General features: G+C 44.8%; 1 protein-coding gene across 3 annotated transcripts in view; it reads right to left on the bottom strand.

Moving 5' to 3' along the window:
- Positions 1–14,396, bottom strand: part of acsl4a (acyl-CoA synthetase long chain family member 4a) — an 83,035-nt gene that overhangs the window by 27,514 nt on the left and 41,125 nt on the right. For all 3 annotated transcript variants that reach the window (XM_086000174.1, XM_086000194.1, XM_086000183.1), the window contains exon 2: positions 9,966–10,040. The gene's annotated coding sequence lies outside the window, so the exon portion shown is untranslated. The remainder of the gene's footprint in view (positions 1–9,965; positions 10,041–14,396) is intronic.

Here is a 14,396-nt window from a genome sequence, read left to right as displayed (position 1 = left end):
CAATATCTATGTTTGCTCAGTTACTTTTTTTTTTGTTCAAATGACAAATGTTAATGACTGGAATATGTTAGAGTCATAGATATTTTAAAATTAGTTCCTGGGATGTGGGCATCGCTGGCAAGGCCCACATCCCGGGAACCACATATTGCCCATCCCTAATTGCCCTCGAGAAGGTGGTGGTGAGCCGCCTTCTTGAAATGCTGCAGTCCGTGCGGTGAAGGTGCTCCCACAGTGCTGTTACGGAGGGAGTTCCAGGATTTTGACCCAGCGATGATGAAGGAACAGCGATATATTTCCAAGTCAGGATGGTGTGTAATTTGGAAGTGGTGGCGTTCCCATGCTCCTGCTGCCCGTCCTTCTAGGTGGTAGAGGTCGCGGGTTTGGGAGATGCTGTCGGAGAAGCCTTGGCAAGTTACTGCAGTGCATCTTGTAGATGGTACACACTGCAGCCACGGTACACCGGTGGTGGAGGGAGTGAATGTTTAAGGTGGTGGATGTGGTGCCAATCAAGCGGGCTGCGTTGTCCTGGATGGTGTCAAGCTTCGAGTGTTGTTGGAGCTGCACTCATCCAGGCAAGTGGAGAGTATTCCATCACACTCCTGACTTGTGCCTTGTAGATGGTGGAAAGGCTTTGGGGAGTCAGGAGACGAGACACTCGCCGCAGAATACCCAGCCTCTGACCTGCTCTTGTAGCCACAGTATTTATGCGACTGGTCCAGTTAAGTTTCTGGTCAATGGTGACCCCCAGGACATTGATGGTGGGGGATTCGGCGATGGTAATGCCGTTGAATATCAAGGGGAAGTGTAGACACTCTCTTGTTGAAAACGGTCATTGCCTGGCACTTGTGTGACGCAAATGTTACTTACCACTTATCAGTCTGAATGTCGTCCAGGTCTTGCTGCATACGAGCATAGAGTGCTTCATTATCGGAGGAGTTGTGAATGGTGCTGAACACTGTGCAGTCATCAGTGAACATTCCCACTTCTGAGCTTATGTTGGAGGGAAGGTCATTGATGAAGCAGCTAAAGATGGTTGAGCCTAGGACACTGCCCCGAGGGACTCCTGCAGCGATGTCCTGGGGCTGAGATGATTGGCCTCCAACAACCACAACTATCTTCCCTTGTGCTACATATGACTCCAGCCAGTGGAGAGTGTCCATCCTCCCCACCCCCACCATGATTCCCAATGACTTGAATTTTACTTGGGTTCCTTGATGTCACACTTGGTCAGATGCTGCCTTGATGTCAAGGGCAGTCATTCTCAACTCACCTCTGAAATTCCGCTCTTTTGTCCATGTTTGGACCAAGGCTGTAATGAGGTCTGGAGCCGAGTAGGCATCGGTGAGCAGGTTATTGGTGAGTAAGTGCCGCTTGATAGCACTGTCGATGACACTTTCCATCACTTTGCTAATGATTGAGAGTAGACTGATGGGGTGGTAATTGGCCAGATTAGATTTGGCCTGCTTTTTGTGGACAGGACATACTTGGGCAATTTTCCACATTGTCAGGTAGATACCAGTTGTAGCTGTACTGGAACAGCTTGGTTAGAGGCACGGCTAGTTCTGGAGCACAAGTCTTCAGCACGATAGCCGGGATGTTGTCAGGGCCCATAGCCTTTGCTGTATCCAGTGCGCTCAGCCGTTTCTTGATATCACGTGGAGTGAATCGAATTGGCTGAAGAGTGACTTCTGAGATGGTGGGGACCTCAGGAGGAGGCCAATAAGGATCATCCGCTCTGCACTTCTAGCTGAAGATGGTTGGAAACGCTTCAGCCTTGTCTTCTGCACTCATGTGCTGGGCTTCGCCATCATTGAGGATGGGGATATTCATGGAGCCTCCTCCTCCTGCTAGCTGTTTAATGGTCCACCACCATTCACGACTGGATGTGGCAGGACTGCAGAGCTTTGATCTGAGCCGTTGATTGTGGGATTACTTAGCCCTGCCTATAGCATGCTGCTTTCGCTGTTTAGCATGCATGTAGTCCTGTGTTGCAGCTTCCCCAGGTTGGCACCGCATTTTTTGGTACGCCTGTTGCTGCTCCTGGCATGCTCTTCTGCACTCCTCACTTGAAGCAGAGTTGGTCTCCTGGCTTGATGGCAATGGTAGAGTGAGGGATATGCCGGGCCATGAAGTTACAGATTGTGGTGGAATACAATTCTGCTGCTGATGGCCCACAGTGCTTCATGGATGTCCAGTTTTGAGCTGCTAGATCTATTCTGAATCTATCCCATTTAGCACGGTGGTAGTGCCAAACACGATGGAGGGTGTTCTCCGTAAAGACGGGACTTCCTCTCCGTAAGGACTGTGGTGGTCACTGCTACCAATACTGTCATGGGCATTTTAAAGACACAAATGAATAAAGAGCCAACTTCCTGCTTCTGCAATGTTTAATTCTGCATTCTGCAAGAGTATTTAATAATGTACCACAAATTCAAATACCCAGTTACTGTGTTTGAAGACAAATATTGGTAAAGCGCAAATATGAGGGGGCGAGAAGGTAAACAAAAGAGAGTCAGCCGAGGTCACTGAGCTAATAAAACAGGCTACCAAATGCTGGCTTGGTGCTCGATTGCTATCTGCTAACCTAAAGCATCAGATAACAGAGCTGAAAAAGATGACATGCATTAATTTGAAAACGTAGAGCTGGACTTCATTTTCGTGTGAGTGGCTGAAGCAGGAATAGTTTGATTTAACATTTTCATTACACGGCGAGATAATCCCTAATTCAAGGGCAATTACGGATGGGCAATAAACGCTGGCCTCGTCAGCGACGCCCACATCCCATGAACGAATGAAAATAAAAAGTTCAGTTGGCAAGCACGTGATGAGAGTGATTAAGCTGAGCCAGAGGATAAACAAGAAAGCCGTAAGTACTCCTTCCAAGCCCCGGTGTTGCAATTGTATTCATTGCAAAAGCCTACCGGAGCTCCAGCTGGATTATACAACATTGAAAGCTCCAATGCATGGTGGCGAATCATGGAGTGTGCCACAGGGCATCAGAAAGCAAGTCTGCTGTCACAACCCCCCACCCCCACAAACAGCTCTCCGTTATGGTTCAGGCTTTCTCCCAACGCCAGCGTGTTTACAGCAAAAGACAGCTTTCAAAAGCAGACAGAGTCTCCTATGAACTGAAATCTGCACCTTTGTGCATGCTGTGAGTGGGATAGAATGTTACAGGGCCTTTTAACAACAGTAAACTGCACCCGAGAGCGCATGGGACACTCGCCACATTCTCCGGTCTACTCCTAAAAGGTGGCAAGTACCACTCAGTTGGACCAATGCATCCAGGTTAAAGCTATTAGATTTATTTACCGAGACACACACAAACAGGAAGACGTAGCAAGTTATTGATGGCATAAATACTTAGAGAACAAATCGAATCAGCCCACAACGGAGTACGGTTTTCATCAAGGTCCAACGGAGCCTTTCTGTACACTGGAGAGATGGAGAATATCAAGTAATGTTCTACCCTCACATCTAATTTCTTGTCGATAAGATCGCATCCTTTTTGGTTTTCTTAGAAGTAGAATTTTTTTTTAATTATCAGTAAATCCAATTTTTTTTCTGCTAAGTTACAAATGACCTCAACTTGTCTCGATGCAATTGGAAAGTTTCAAAGATTTGAAGAGCTGGCTGGAACACTGACATACCTGTATCTTGATTTGCATGGCGCATGTGCTATCTATCTATAGAAATCCAGGCAATTACAACAATTTCCTTTTCTCGTCGGTATGCAATGCTGGGTATTAGTAGAATGTTAAGCATGTTAGAGTTTGATAGCTGCACTGCCCATTAACAGGTGCATTAATGTAGTGAGGAATCATGTAGATTATGTCACGATCCAGTCACCATGTGCTTCAATTTAAATAGCTACCTTTTTGGTACTTTTGGCCTCCACAGCTAAACCTTTTTAAAAAAAAAAACATCGCCACTTTTCTATACAGAAACATCAATGGACAGCAAGTCACAGGCTGTGATCTGTACTGCTCGCGTGCACCAGGAGTGCAGAAGCAGAGTTTTTACCCTAGCATCTATAAATAGGGACAAGTTACCAGACAAAATACCAGCAACTAGTCTTAAGTATGTCTAATTTACAAGATACAGGGGCAGGACTGCACAAATCAGCTGCTTTAAACGATATTCAAATGAGGACAAATTTGATTTAGGTTTGGTTGCACCTTCAAAGGAAGTGAGTTAGATCTGGTTGGGAGCTGGATTGGAGGTCATAGGGATAGGTACAGCCCAAGATACTTACAGATGAAGGTCATTTGGTCCATTTTAATTCATCCACCCAGAACCCCATAGTAACCTTCCCTCCCCTCCACATGAAGAACCACCTCCTTATACCAGTCCTATCATTACCATTTACTCGTTTGAATCCATTTCTCTTTCTTCCACAGTTTACTGCTTTTCAGATCAACTCTTTCCCTACTGTCTTATAAAAAGTGACCTCTCAGATGCCTCATTTGCAGGTTCAAAAGCCCAAAAGTCTTCTCCAGTCTTTCCTCATAACCCAGACCCCTGACACTTGGGGCAAGGGGGGGGGAAATCAGCCAAAAAGAAACACTTGCATTTATATAGCGCCTTTCACGACCTCGGAACGTCCCAAAGCGCTCAACAGCCAATGAAATACTTTAGAAGTGCATTCACTGTTATAATGTAGGAAACGGTCTGGGTCACCGTTCCGTGTCTCCAGTGCTTGGAATGTCTTCCTTGCAACCTGGTGACCAGAACTGGACACATGCTCGAGCAGTGGTCTGACCAGAGCACGGCACAGTTTGATCACTTAGTTCAACATTCTATTAGTTTCATTGATTTCTGCTCGGCACTGGTTGGACATGTTGAATCTACCAAGACTCCCAAGTTTCACCCTTAGCGATTTCAACACCATTCATGAGGCACGCATGTCGTCCATTTTCCTTTCCTATTGTTTGAGCCACCCATATTCTGTAATTTATAGGCTGTCTACTTCAATTCCACTGTTTCTCCTAGGTTGGTTATCATCTACAAATTTGGACAATTTGCAAGGAGTTTCTGAATCCAGGTCATTGATATCAATTAGAAATAAGATCCCTCAATCAGCAAAAAAAAGAATTCTTAATCTGTTGTTGGTAGTGTTGGATGAGGGAGGAATGTTGACAAGAACTCCCTGCTCTCTCTCAAATAGTGTCATGGTATCTTTTATATCCACTTGAACGGTCAGGATGGGCCTCTAACGTCTCATCCAAAAGATGGCACCAACAATGTAGCACTCCTTCAGTGCTGTACTGAAGTGTCAATCTAGGATTACAAACTCAAGCTCTGGTGTGTGGGGCTTGATCACACAACATACTGACTTACGAGGCGAGAGTGCTGCCAACTGAGGCAAGCTGACATTTAGCGGCCATGTAGTTGATAGTATTCCATTGACATTGTTCGATTTGTTGAAGAAAATCAAATTATTTTGCTGGCTACTGGATGGAGACAAAAAAGAGAGTTATGTTGGTTACACTGGATGGTAAAGGTTCCATGTGATTCCAATCTAAAGGCTGGGATTCATTTCTGTGCGGACCAGCAAATAGATGTAAAGCCAGACACAAGAGGATTAATGTGGATCAGTAAGCGTTTCATTGACCATCATCAAAAAAACGTTCCTAATTAAATCAATATGTTGGATAAACGCTCACAACGGAGTCTTCATTTGGCATTCAGACACTTCAGTCCCGAAACAGAAGTCAGAGTGCCTTCCGTTCAAACCTGAGCGGAGTTTACATTTAATTGAGGTAAGCTGCAAGTTTGCATCGAAAGCAGTTTTGAATCTGAAGAATTTGCGGAGCTCGGGGAGGATTCGAAAGGATTACAGGGAGGAGCAATAATCAAGCAGCTGAGGATCCAATCTATCTGCATATGCAGGTTCCAGTCATGTTTTCACATCAGCTACCTGCAAAATTACTGACTGGGAAGCTTCAGCTCAATGCCTAAACAGCTGAATATCTGGGAGAAGGGGAGCCGAGCATGGCGGCCAGAGGCCGGACTGGAAGCACGAGAAGCAGGCCCGGGCCGTCGGTCCATGGAGCCGGTGACGGTGAGGCCGCAGCGACCGGAGGATGTGTTCGGCGAGTCGGGCAGAGGCAGCACAGCGCATCCACGACGACTCGCAGTCCGACTGGGAGGAGGGGAGCCGGGAATGGTGGCCAGAGGGTGAGCGGGAGAAGCAGGCCACCACACATGGAGCCGAGCCGGCAACAGTGAGGAGGAGGCCGCGGTGACGAGGAGGACGGAGTGGCTGAGGGACATCGTGCTCCCACTGCCACTGGATGCCAAAGAATTGACTTTCTGAACACGGCGCTGTAAAAATAGCTGACGTGTCCCCACGGGGAGTAAGCATTCCATTGTACTAGTACATATGGCAAATAAAATTGAATTGAATTGAAATAGCATTCAGCTTCCCATACACTGTTTTGAAGCATCATTCCCCTTCAAAGTATTTTAAAGAATCAATATCAAGCAGATTCTTTGCTAACTTAATCACTACTTTGCCAAGTAGTGACTGTTAATCTACTTGAAGGGAAAAAAACTTACGGGGCTTTGAGGACAGAGTTGGGGAGTGGGACTAATTGGACAGCTCTTTCTAAGGGCCGAATGGCCTCCTTCTCTGCTGTATCATTCCATGATTCTAAGTTGTGACGAATGCTACACACAGAACAGACCCCAGTGAAAGTTAGGAGCGTGGAGCCCTGATGCTGATGGATACTGGGTAGCACGGGATGTTAATAGCCTTTTCTATGTAGCCATCCATCCAGAGTTTCGCTCTCATTTCATTACCCCTTTTAAACCTTATGTGGCAGCAGTGTTGGGACTCGGACATTAGAGACCTGCAATCTCGGAGCACGGTTCCCTTTTACTGCATCGGTTTGCCACCAGACCAAGTTAGAGGCAGAGAGAGAGAGGCAGAGAGAGAGAGAGAGAGAGGCAGAGAGAGAGAGAGGCAGAGAGAGAGAGAGAGAGAGAGGCAGAGAGAGAGAGAGAGAGGCAGAGAGAGAGAGAGAGAGGCAGAGAGAGAGAGAGGCAGAGAGAGAGAGGCAGAGAGAGAGGTGTTTTCCATTCCTCCAACCTCCATTCTTGGGATCCACAAGGGGAGTCCGGTCCGAGGCGAAGTCAAAGGGAGGGAGTTTGCCTAGTTTATCATCTTTGACATAGGTGGCTAGAGTACCACATACCTGCTGTTGATGGCACACTACCTGTAGAAAAGTGTCTATGAAAAGCTATTGTTGAGCTCCTATCTGCTGACTAATAGCAAATGCCAATTTAGATTATAGTCAGAGTGCAACTCAAAGACACTGCAATGCTGTTCTAGAAACGGTTGTGTTCTGAACAAGAAGCATGGTCAGCAATGAACCTACATTTTCTCCAATTGTTTGTAACCATTGGAAACAGTGCTTGGCGAAAGGCCAATTTATGTTATATATTTATATTATATTAAAATGCTGATGTTACACAGATTTTGGCGAATTTCATTTAAAACCCTTACAACAGATCCAAGTTAAGAGCTTGTGTAGTCATTTACTGGATATGCTTCATAATATAAAATAGCTCCCAATTTAGTACGAGATTAGGTGACCGCTTTACGGAACACCTCCGTTCAGTCCGTAAGGGTGACCCCGAGCTTCCAGTCGCCTGTCACTTTGATTCTCCGCTCCACTCCCACTCTGACCTCTCCGTCCTCGGCCTCTTGCACTATTCCAATGAAGCTCGAGGAGCAGCACCTTATCTTTCGATTAGACACTTTACATATCAACTCAATATAGAATTCAACAATTTCAGACCATAACCTCTGCCCCAATCTTTTTTTCCTCTCTCACGTGACAGCTGTCGATCAGTCTGCCATCGCCATTTACACTTCATCCATGTTTGAAGGTCGAGAGCTGGAGAGACAGTTTGAAAGACGAGAGCTGGAGCGGAACCCGGTTACCAGGACGCCAAGTTGGACAGCCAGGGGTAATGTGCAGGCCAGGTGTGTGGAAGAAACCGAGGGGAAACATCAAGAAAAACTGAGAGGAAACATCGAGAAAGACCAAGATGGAAACATCAAGAAAGACTGAGGGGGCACTTTATTTATTTAATTTGATTAATTAATTATTAATTAATTTAATTTATTTAATTATAAGTTGCGAGTTCCTCACGATGCTCTCCCAGTGTGGCCACCCTGTAACCAGAGATTATTCTAGAAGCCTGGGTAGAAATATCAATGTAATTACTGTAGAAATTACTTTTTTTTTACATTATTGCTTGTTCATTTTATGTGCTGTCTTTTTTATGTCTTTTATTTATTTTATGTCTGCTTTATTTATATTTATTAAAGTATGTATGCGTGTATATGTCGGTATGTGTTTTTTTGTGATGGCGCCGATGAAGATGGCTGCCGTCCTTGCGAGCTCCGTGCGTACCAGGCAGCTAAGTGTTCTTGCTGCTTGGTGCTCTCGGCTCATCAAGAAAAAAGCATTTCACTGACTAGATTACACTTCTTGTATTTAGTTATGTGACCAATAAAATTGAAATTGAAATTGGAATTGAATCTAGTCATCTTTTGTTTAACTTGTCCCATTACCATCTCCTTTTGCCTCGCACCATCATCCCTTTTGTCTTTTAATCTCTCCTACCTTCCATCCTATCACAGACCTTCCCTTTTGTTCTTTCCTCCCCTCCCCCCTTTCCCTGCCCCTACACTTGCTTAAAAACCTGTTCCATCTCTAACTTTTTCCAGTTCTGACGAAGGGTCATCGACCTGAAACGTTAACTCTGTTTCTCTCTCCACAGATGCTGTCTGACCTGCTGAGTATTTCCAGCATTTTCTGTTTTTATTTCAGATTTCCAGCATCCGCAGTATTTTGCTTTTGTATTAGTACGAAATGGAGTTTTTAAAACTCAAAAGTCTGGAAGTCTGTGAAAGCCTATCATAAGGCCCATTTGTAGGGACAGTGTAGATAGAGCTTTACATTGCAATAACCCACAGCTTCACTTGACCTGTCCTGGCACAGTGCAAACAAATTCTACTTTCCAGCAGAGACTTCAGGAAGTAGGCAAAACACAATTTTAAAAACTTGGAATCGGATACAAGCAAGAAAGCTGGTCCATAGGCAATTATAAAACATGCTTCGAGTTAGGAGGAGGAAAAGAGAGAAAGAAGAACCTTGCATAATTATCTTTCACACTTTAAAAAAAGATTTAAATTTTTTTTTTTAAATCTGTATATTTGTAAAAATATATGCAGGTCCCATGCAGCTGGTGAGCTGGCTTTTAAATAGAAAAATTGTGCACGCACGGAATTTTGAATGGCCTGCGCAGCCTGTTAAACAGGCCGTGTGGGCCAACAAATAAAGAGAACACAATGGCTGGCATATAAACAGAATTATATTAACAATTTTATACAATTTATGTAATGACAGTTTGAAAAATCATTTGCCAACGAGAGAAAATCAAAGCATTTGCTGTGTATTTTCCAAAGAACTGGCTCAACTAATTTCTGTCCCATTCCTAAGGCAGGATTTAATTATCTGTGGAAAAATTGCTGAGTTTTCAAACACTGTTCTGAAGCAGTGGTCCCCTCAAAACTGTTCTCTTTCTTGTTAAAAAAACTAGCAGGTTCTCAAAGTAGCAACAAATTTTCGTGACTCGTTTTTCTTGTCAAAAACAGAACAAACCTCAATCTCTTGAATTAAAAAAAAGACCAATGATGATAGCGTTACTTTTTTGATCCAAAGAGCGCGTCCTCCCCAACTTTTCTCTTCAAAGGAATGGGGGACTTGGATTGCCATCTTTAATATTAATAAAACAGCTGCATTTTCACTGGCTATGCTGTATGAGAGTGCACAAGGAATTCATACTTGCGAGACAGAAATTTAACAGAGCGCAAAGTCTTCCAGGGATGGCAGTAACACAAAGGTGTGGAAATATGGCCGGTTTGACTCAATAGCTTACTTACTCACCTAATTTCCCTCAGACAGACAGATGCAAAATCCCATCCGTAGATCCAAATTCAACTCCGATTAGAAGCACCTGTCCTGCAAGCAAAGACAAATAAAGGTTTGTTAATAAACGCCCAAATTTATTCAGTTTAACAGTCAGACCGTTAACCATCACATGCTTATCAAGATCTTAAAAAGCACACACACAAGATTGAGAGGGGGAGCTAAACATAATGTACATTTAATTGATTTGAACCAACTTGCATCAGCACAAAATACGCACGATTTATTGCGCCATTTGCAGATTTCTGTTTTGCCTTTTTCAAAAATGAGGCTTCAATCAGCTAGGTCAGACAGACCATTAACAACAGTGGAGATAGGAGGCTTTTTGCAAGAAAAAAAAGTAGGTCAACCACTAAAACATGGAAGTAAACAATCTTAATTCTGTTTCGACGTTTCATGCAGGAATACCCCTATTAGAGAAAAATCAGAGTTCTAGGTGAAAATCATCAGACTAAATTTCTGAAAAGACTTGCATTGTTATAGCGCCTTTCACGACCACCAGCCGCCCCAAAGCGCTTTACAGCCAATGAAGTACTTTTTGAAGTGTCGTCACTGTTGTAATGTAGGACATGCGGCAGTCAATCTTTAAAAAGATATATAATTCCCGGGATGTGGGCGTCGCCGACAAGGCCAGCATTTATTGCCCATCCCAACTTGCCCTCGAGGTGGCGGTGGTGAGCCGCCTTCTTGAACCGCCTTCTTGAACCGCTGCAGTCCGCGTGGTGAAGGTACTCCCAACAGTGCTGTTAGGGAGGGAGTTCCAGGACTTTGACCCAGCGACGATGAAGGAACAGCGACATATTTCCAAGTGAGGATGGTGTGCACCTTGGGGGGGGAAATCATGAAATCTTACAGCACAGAAGGGGGCGATTCGGCCTGTTGGCTCTTTGAAAGAGCTGTCCAATTTAGACCCACACCTCAGTTTTTTACCCCATAATAACACTGCAAATTAGTCCTCTTCAAGTACATGTCCAATTGTCTGTTGTAAGTTCCTATGGAATCGGATTCCACCACCCTTTCAGGTAGTGCAGTCCAGATCATACCAACCCTCTGAAAATATCTCTCATTTCTCCTCTGATTCTTTTGCCAATTATTTTAAATCTATGACCTCTGGTTACCGACCCACTTGCCAGAGGAAAGTGTTTCTCCTTATCGACTCCATCAAAACCCCTCAATTGTGAATGCCTCTATTACGTCTGCCCTTAACCTTCGCTGCCCGGAGAACAATCCCAGCTTCTCCAATCTCGCCACATAACTGAAGTCCCCAATCCCTGGTAAACCTCCTCTGTACCCTCTCCAAGGCCGTGACATCCTTCCTAAAGTGTGGTGCCCAGAATTGTACACAATACTCCAGCGGAGGTCTAACCAGCGATTTGTAAAGTTTTAGCATGATTTCCTGGTTTTTGTATTCCATGCCGCCATTTACGAAGCCAAGTATCCCATAAGCATCCTTAACCACATCAACAACTTGCCCTGCAACCTGCAAAGATTTGTGAATATGCACCCCCAGGTCCCCCTGTTCTTACAGCCCCCTCAAAATTGTCCCATTTAGATTATACTGCCTCTCCATGTTGTTTCACCCAAAGTGCATCACTAACTATCCTTTTACTTTTTGGGAACTTGGAGGTGGTGTCGTTTCCATGTGCCTGCTGCCCTTGTCGTTTTAAGTGGTGGAGCTCATGCGTTTGGGAGGTGCTGTCGAAGAAGCCTTGGCGAGTTGCTGCAGTGCATCTTGTAGATGGTACACACTGCAGCCACAGCGCGCCGGTGGTGGAGGGAGTGAGTGTTGAAGGTGGTGGAGCAGCTTCTGATCAAGTCCTGCTTTGTCCTGGCTTGTGTCGAGCCTTGAGCACTGTTGCAGCTGCACCCACCCGGGCAACTGGGGAGTATTCCACCACACTCCTGACTTGTGCTTGTAGGTGCGGTGAAGAGGCTTTGGGGAGTCAGGAGGCGAGACACTCTGACACAGAATACCCAGCCTCTGACCTGCTCTAGTAGCCCTGGTATTTATGTGGCTGGTCCAGTTAAGTTTCTGGTCAATGGTGACCCTCAGGATATTGATGGCGGGGGATTACACAATGGTAATGCCACTGAATGTCAAGCAGAGGTGGTTAAGACCTTGTTGAAGACCGTCATTGTCTGGTATTTATGTGGTTTGAATGTTATTCGCCTCTTATCAGCCCAAGCCTGGTTCCATTTGTGGTAGGACACACCTATGGGTTCGTGCATTAAAAACAATATCCTGAAAATTGTGTTTCTGCAAACTCTGAAAGACAAACTTGAACTTAAAATGTCTCCAGGCTCCCTCTCCCAGCCCCAGGGCATTGAGCACACAAAAATCCAATCTTCTACAGACAGGAAACTCTCTTAACCAGAAATCTCTCTTAACCGGCAAAATTCAGGAGTAGGTTCAGGTAAGTTTTACTTCATATTAGTGGACGTGTAACCGGGGTTCCTGGATTTGTGGCCGTGTACGGGGCTCTCGTACCTTGGTAAGTATACCTCTCTGTAATCCGGACTTTTTGATCAACCGGCACCACACCGGTCCTGGATGAAAATAAGTTTCCTGTACATAAAAAAGGCAGCTCCTGAACAGCGAGTTAAATCCCATGCATTGCGAGCCACAAATCTCAGGCAGCCGAAACCCCAGTTTCCAAATAGCTTCAGCTAAAAGGCCAGGATGTGCAAGTGAAGGTTATCCTCCATTAGTTAGTAAAACCTCAAGTTATATTTTCCACACTGGATTTGAATTTTGACTGCACCAGAATGTTCAGGATTTCAGGCGCCACTTGCCAATAAATGCATTCAATCTTCAGCCGGTTGAACGCGCCCAGTCCTGCCCTCTTAACTTTACTTTGAAGAATCCAGGTACTCTGGAGGCAGCTGCAAGCCTGCAGTTGCAATCAAGAGGCCTAAATGAGAACAGACCACAAGAATGCACTTCGAGTGGTTTAGGAAATCAGAACTTTATAGGAATGATGAATCACAGATCATCCCACTCACATGAAGGTTATGCCTCAATTAAACAAAAAAGCAACTGAATCCCAGTTGCAGCAGGCAGACACGGTTCTGACTTCTGAAGAGAATCAGGGCAATCAGATAAAGATCGAGTATGACGCAAGAACCATGCGATTAGGACAAGTACAAAAGGAAACAAACCGTAAGGTCAAGGAAATCAGATTGTGGCGAGCACACACAGCACCGGAGTGAATGTTGTGTGGCTGGGAGCAGGAAGTTACAAAGGAGCATAGACAGACTATGAGTGGGCAAAACTGTGACAGATGGGAGTTCAATGTGGGGAAGGAAGGGTTAGGTCATCCATGTCAGATCGGAGAAAGACAAATCGGAATGTTTTCTTAATGGCAAGAGACTAGGAGCTGTGGAGGTGCAACGGGATTTGTGTCAGTGTACACAAATCACTATAATCTAGTGCACAGGTACAAAAAGGAATCAAAAAGGCTAATGGAATGTTGGCCTTTATCTCCGGGAGGTTAGAATACATAAAAGGTGATGCTTCAGTTGTACAGAGGCTTGATCAGAGCCCATCTGGAGCACTGCATTCAGTTTTGTGCAGTGAACCTCAGGAAAGATATATTGGCCTTGCAACGGGTACAGCACGGATCCACCAGAGCTTAAAGGGTCAAATTATGAAGACGAGTTTCATAAACTTGCCTTATGTTCCCTGGAGATTGGACGGTTGAGGGGTGACCATAGAATAATACAGCGCAGAAGGAAGCCATTCGACCCATCGTGCCTGGTAGAGTTATCCAATTAAACCCACTTCCCTGCTCTTTCCACACAGCTCTCATTTTTTTCCTTCATGTATTTATCAAATTGAGGTATTTAAAACAATTAAGGGATTGGACTGGATAGGGTAGATACAGAGAAACTATTTCATCTGGTGGGGGGGTGGGAGTCCAGAACAAGGGGGCATAATCTTAACATTAGAGTTAGGCCATTTAGGAGGGAAATCAGGAAGCACTTTTTCTACACAAAGGATAACAGAATGCTGGAACTAATTCTCTCTCCCAAAAGGCTGTGGATGCCGGGTTAATTGAAATGTTCAAGACCAAGACTGATAGGGTTTTGTTGGACAAGGGCATCAAGAGATACGGAAATAATGAAGTTGAGGTACAGATCAGCCAAAATCGAATTGAATGGTGGAACAGGCCCGGGGGGGGGGGGGGGGGGAGCTGAATGTCTTCCTCCTGTTCCTAAATGTCAATGTATTACTTGTAATAGAAACCAGACGAGGAATTTCTCAACAGTTAACTTCAGAATGACTACTGTTGAAAAGGTATCAGACAGTTAATCCACCAGTATGATGGTCATGAATAAAACAGGCAGCATAGAAAAGAGAACATATCCCCACATGACAAAACATTCTCA

The sequence above is a fragment of the Somniosus microcephalus genome, chromosome 1 (genome assembly GCF_052327205.1).
Source record: "Somniosus microcephalus isolate GS21.2 chromosome 1, FLI_Smic_1.0, whole genome shotgun sequence".
NCBI lineage: Eukaryota > Metazoa > Chordata > Chondrichthyes > Squaliformes > Somniosidae > Somniosus > Somniosus microcephalus.
The sequence above is the reverse complement of the archived record's forward strand: the minus strand, read 5'-3'. Positions and strand labels throughout refer to the sequence as shown.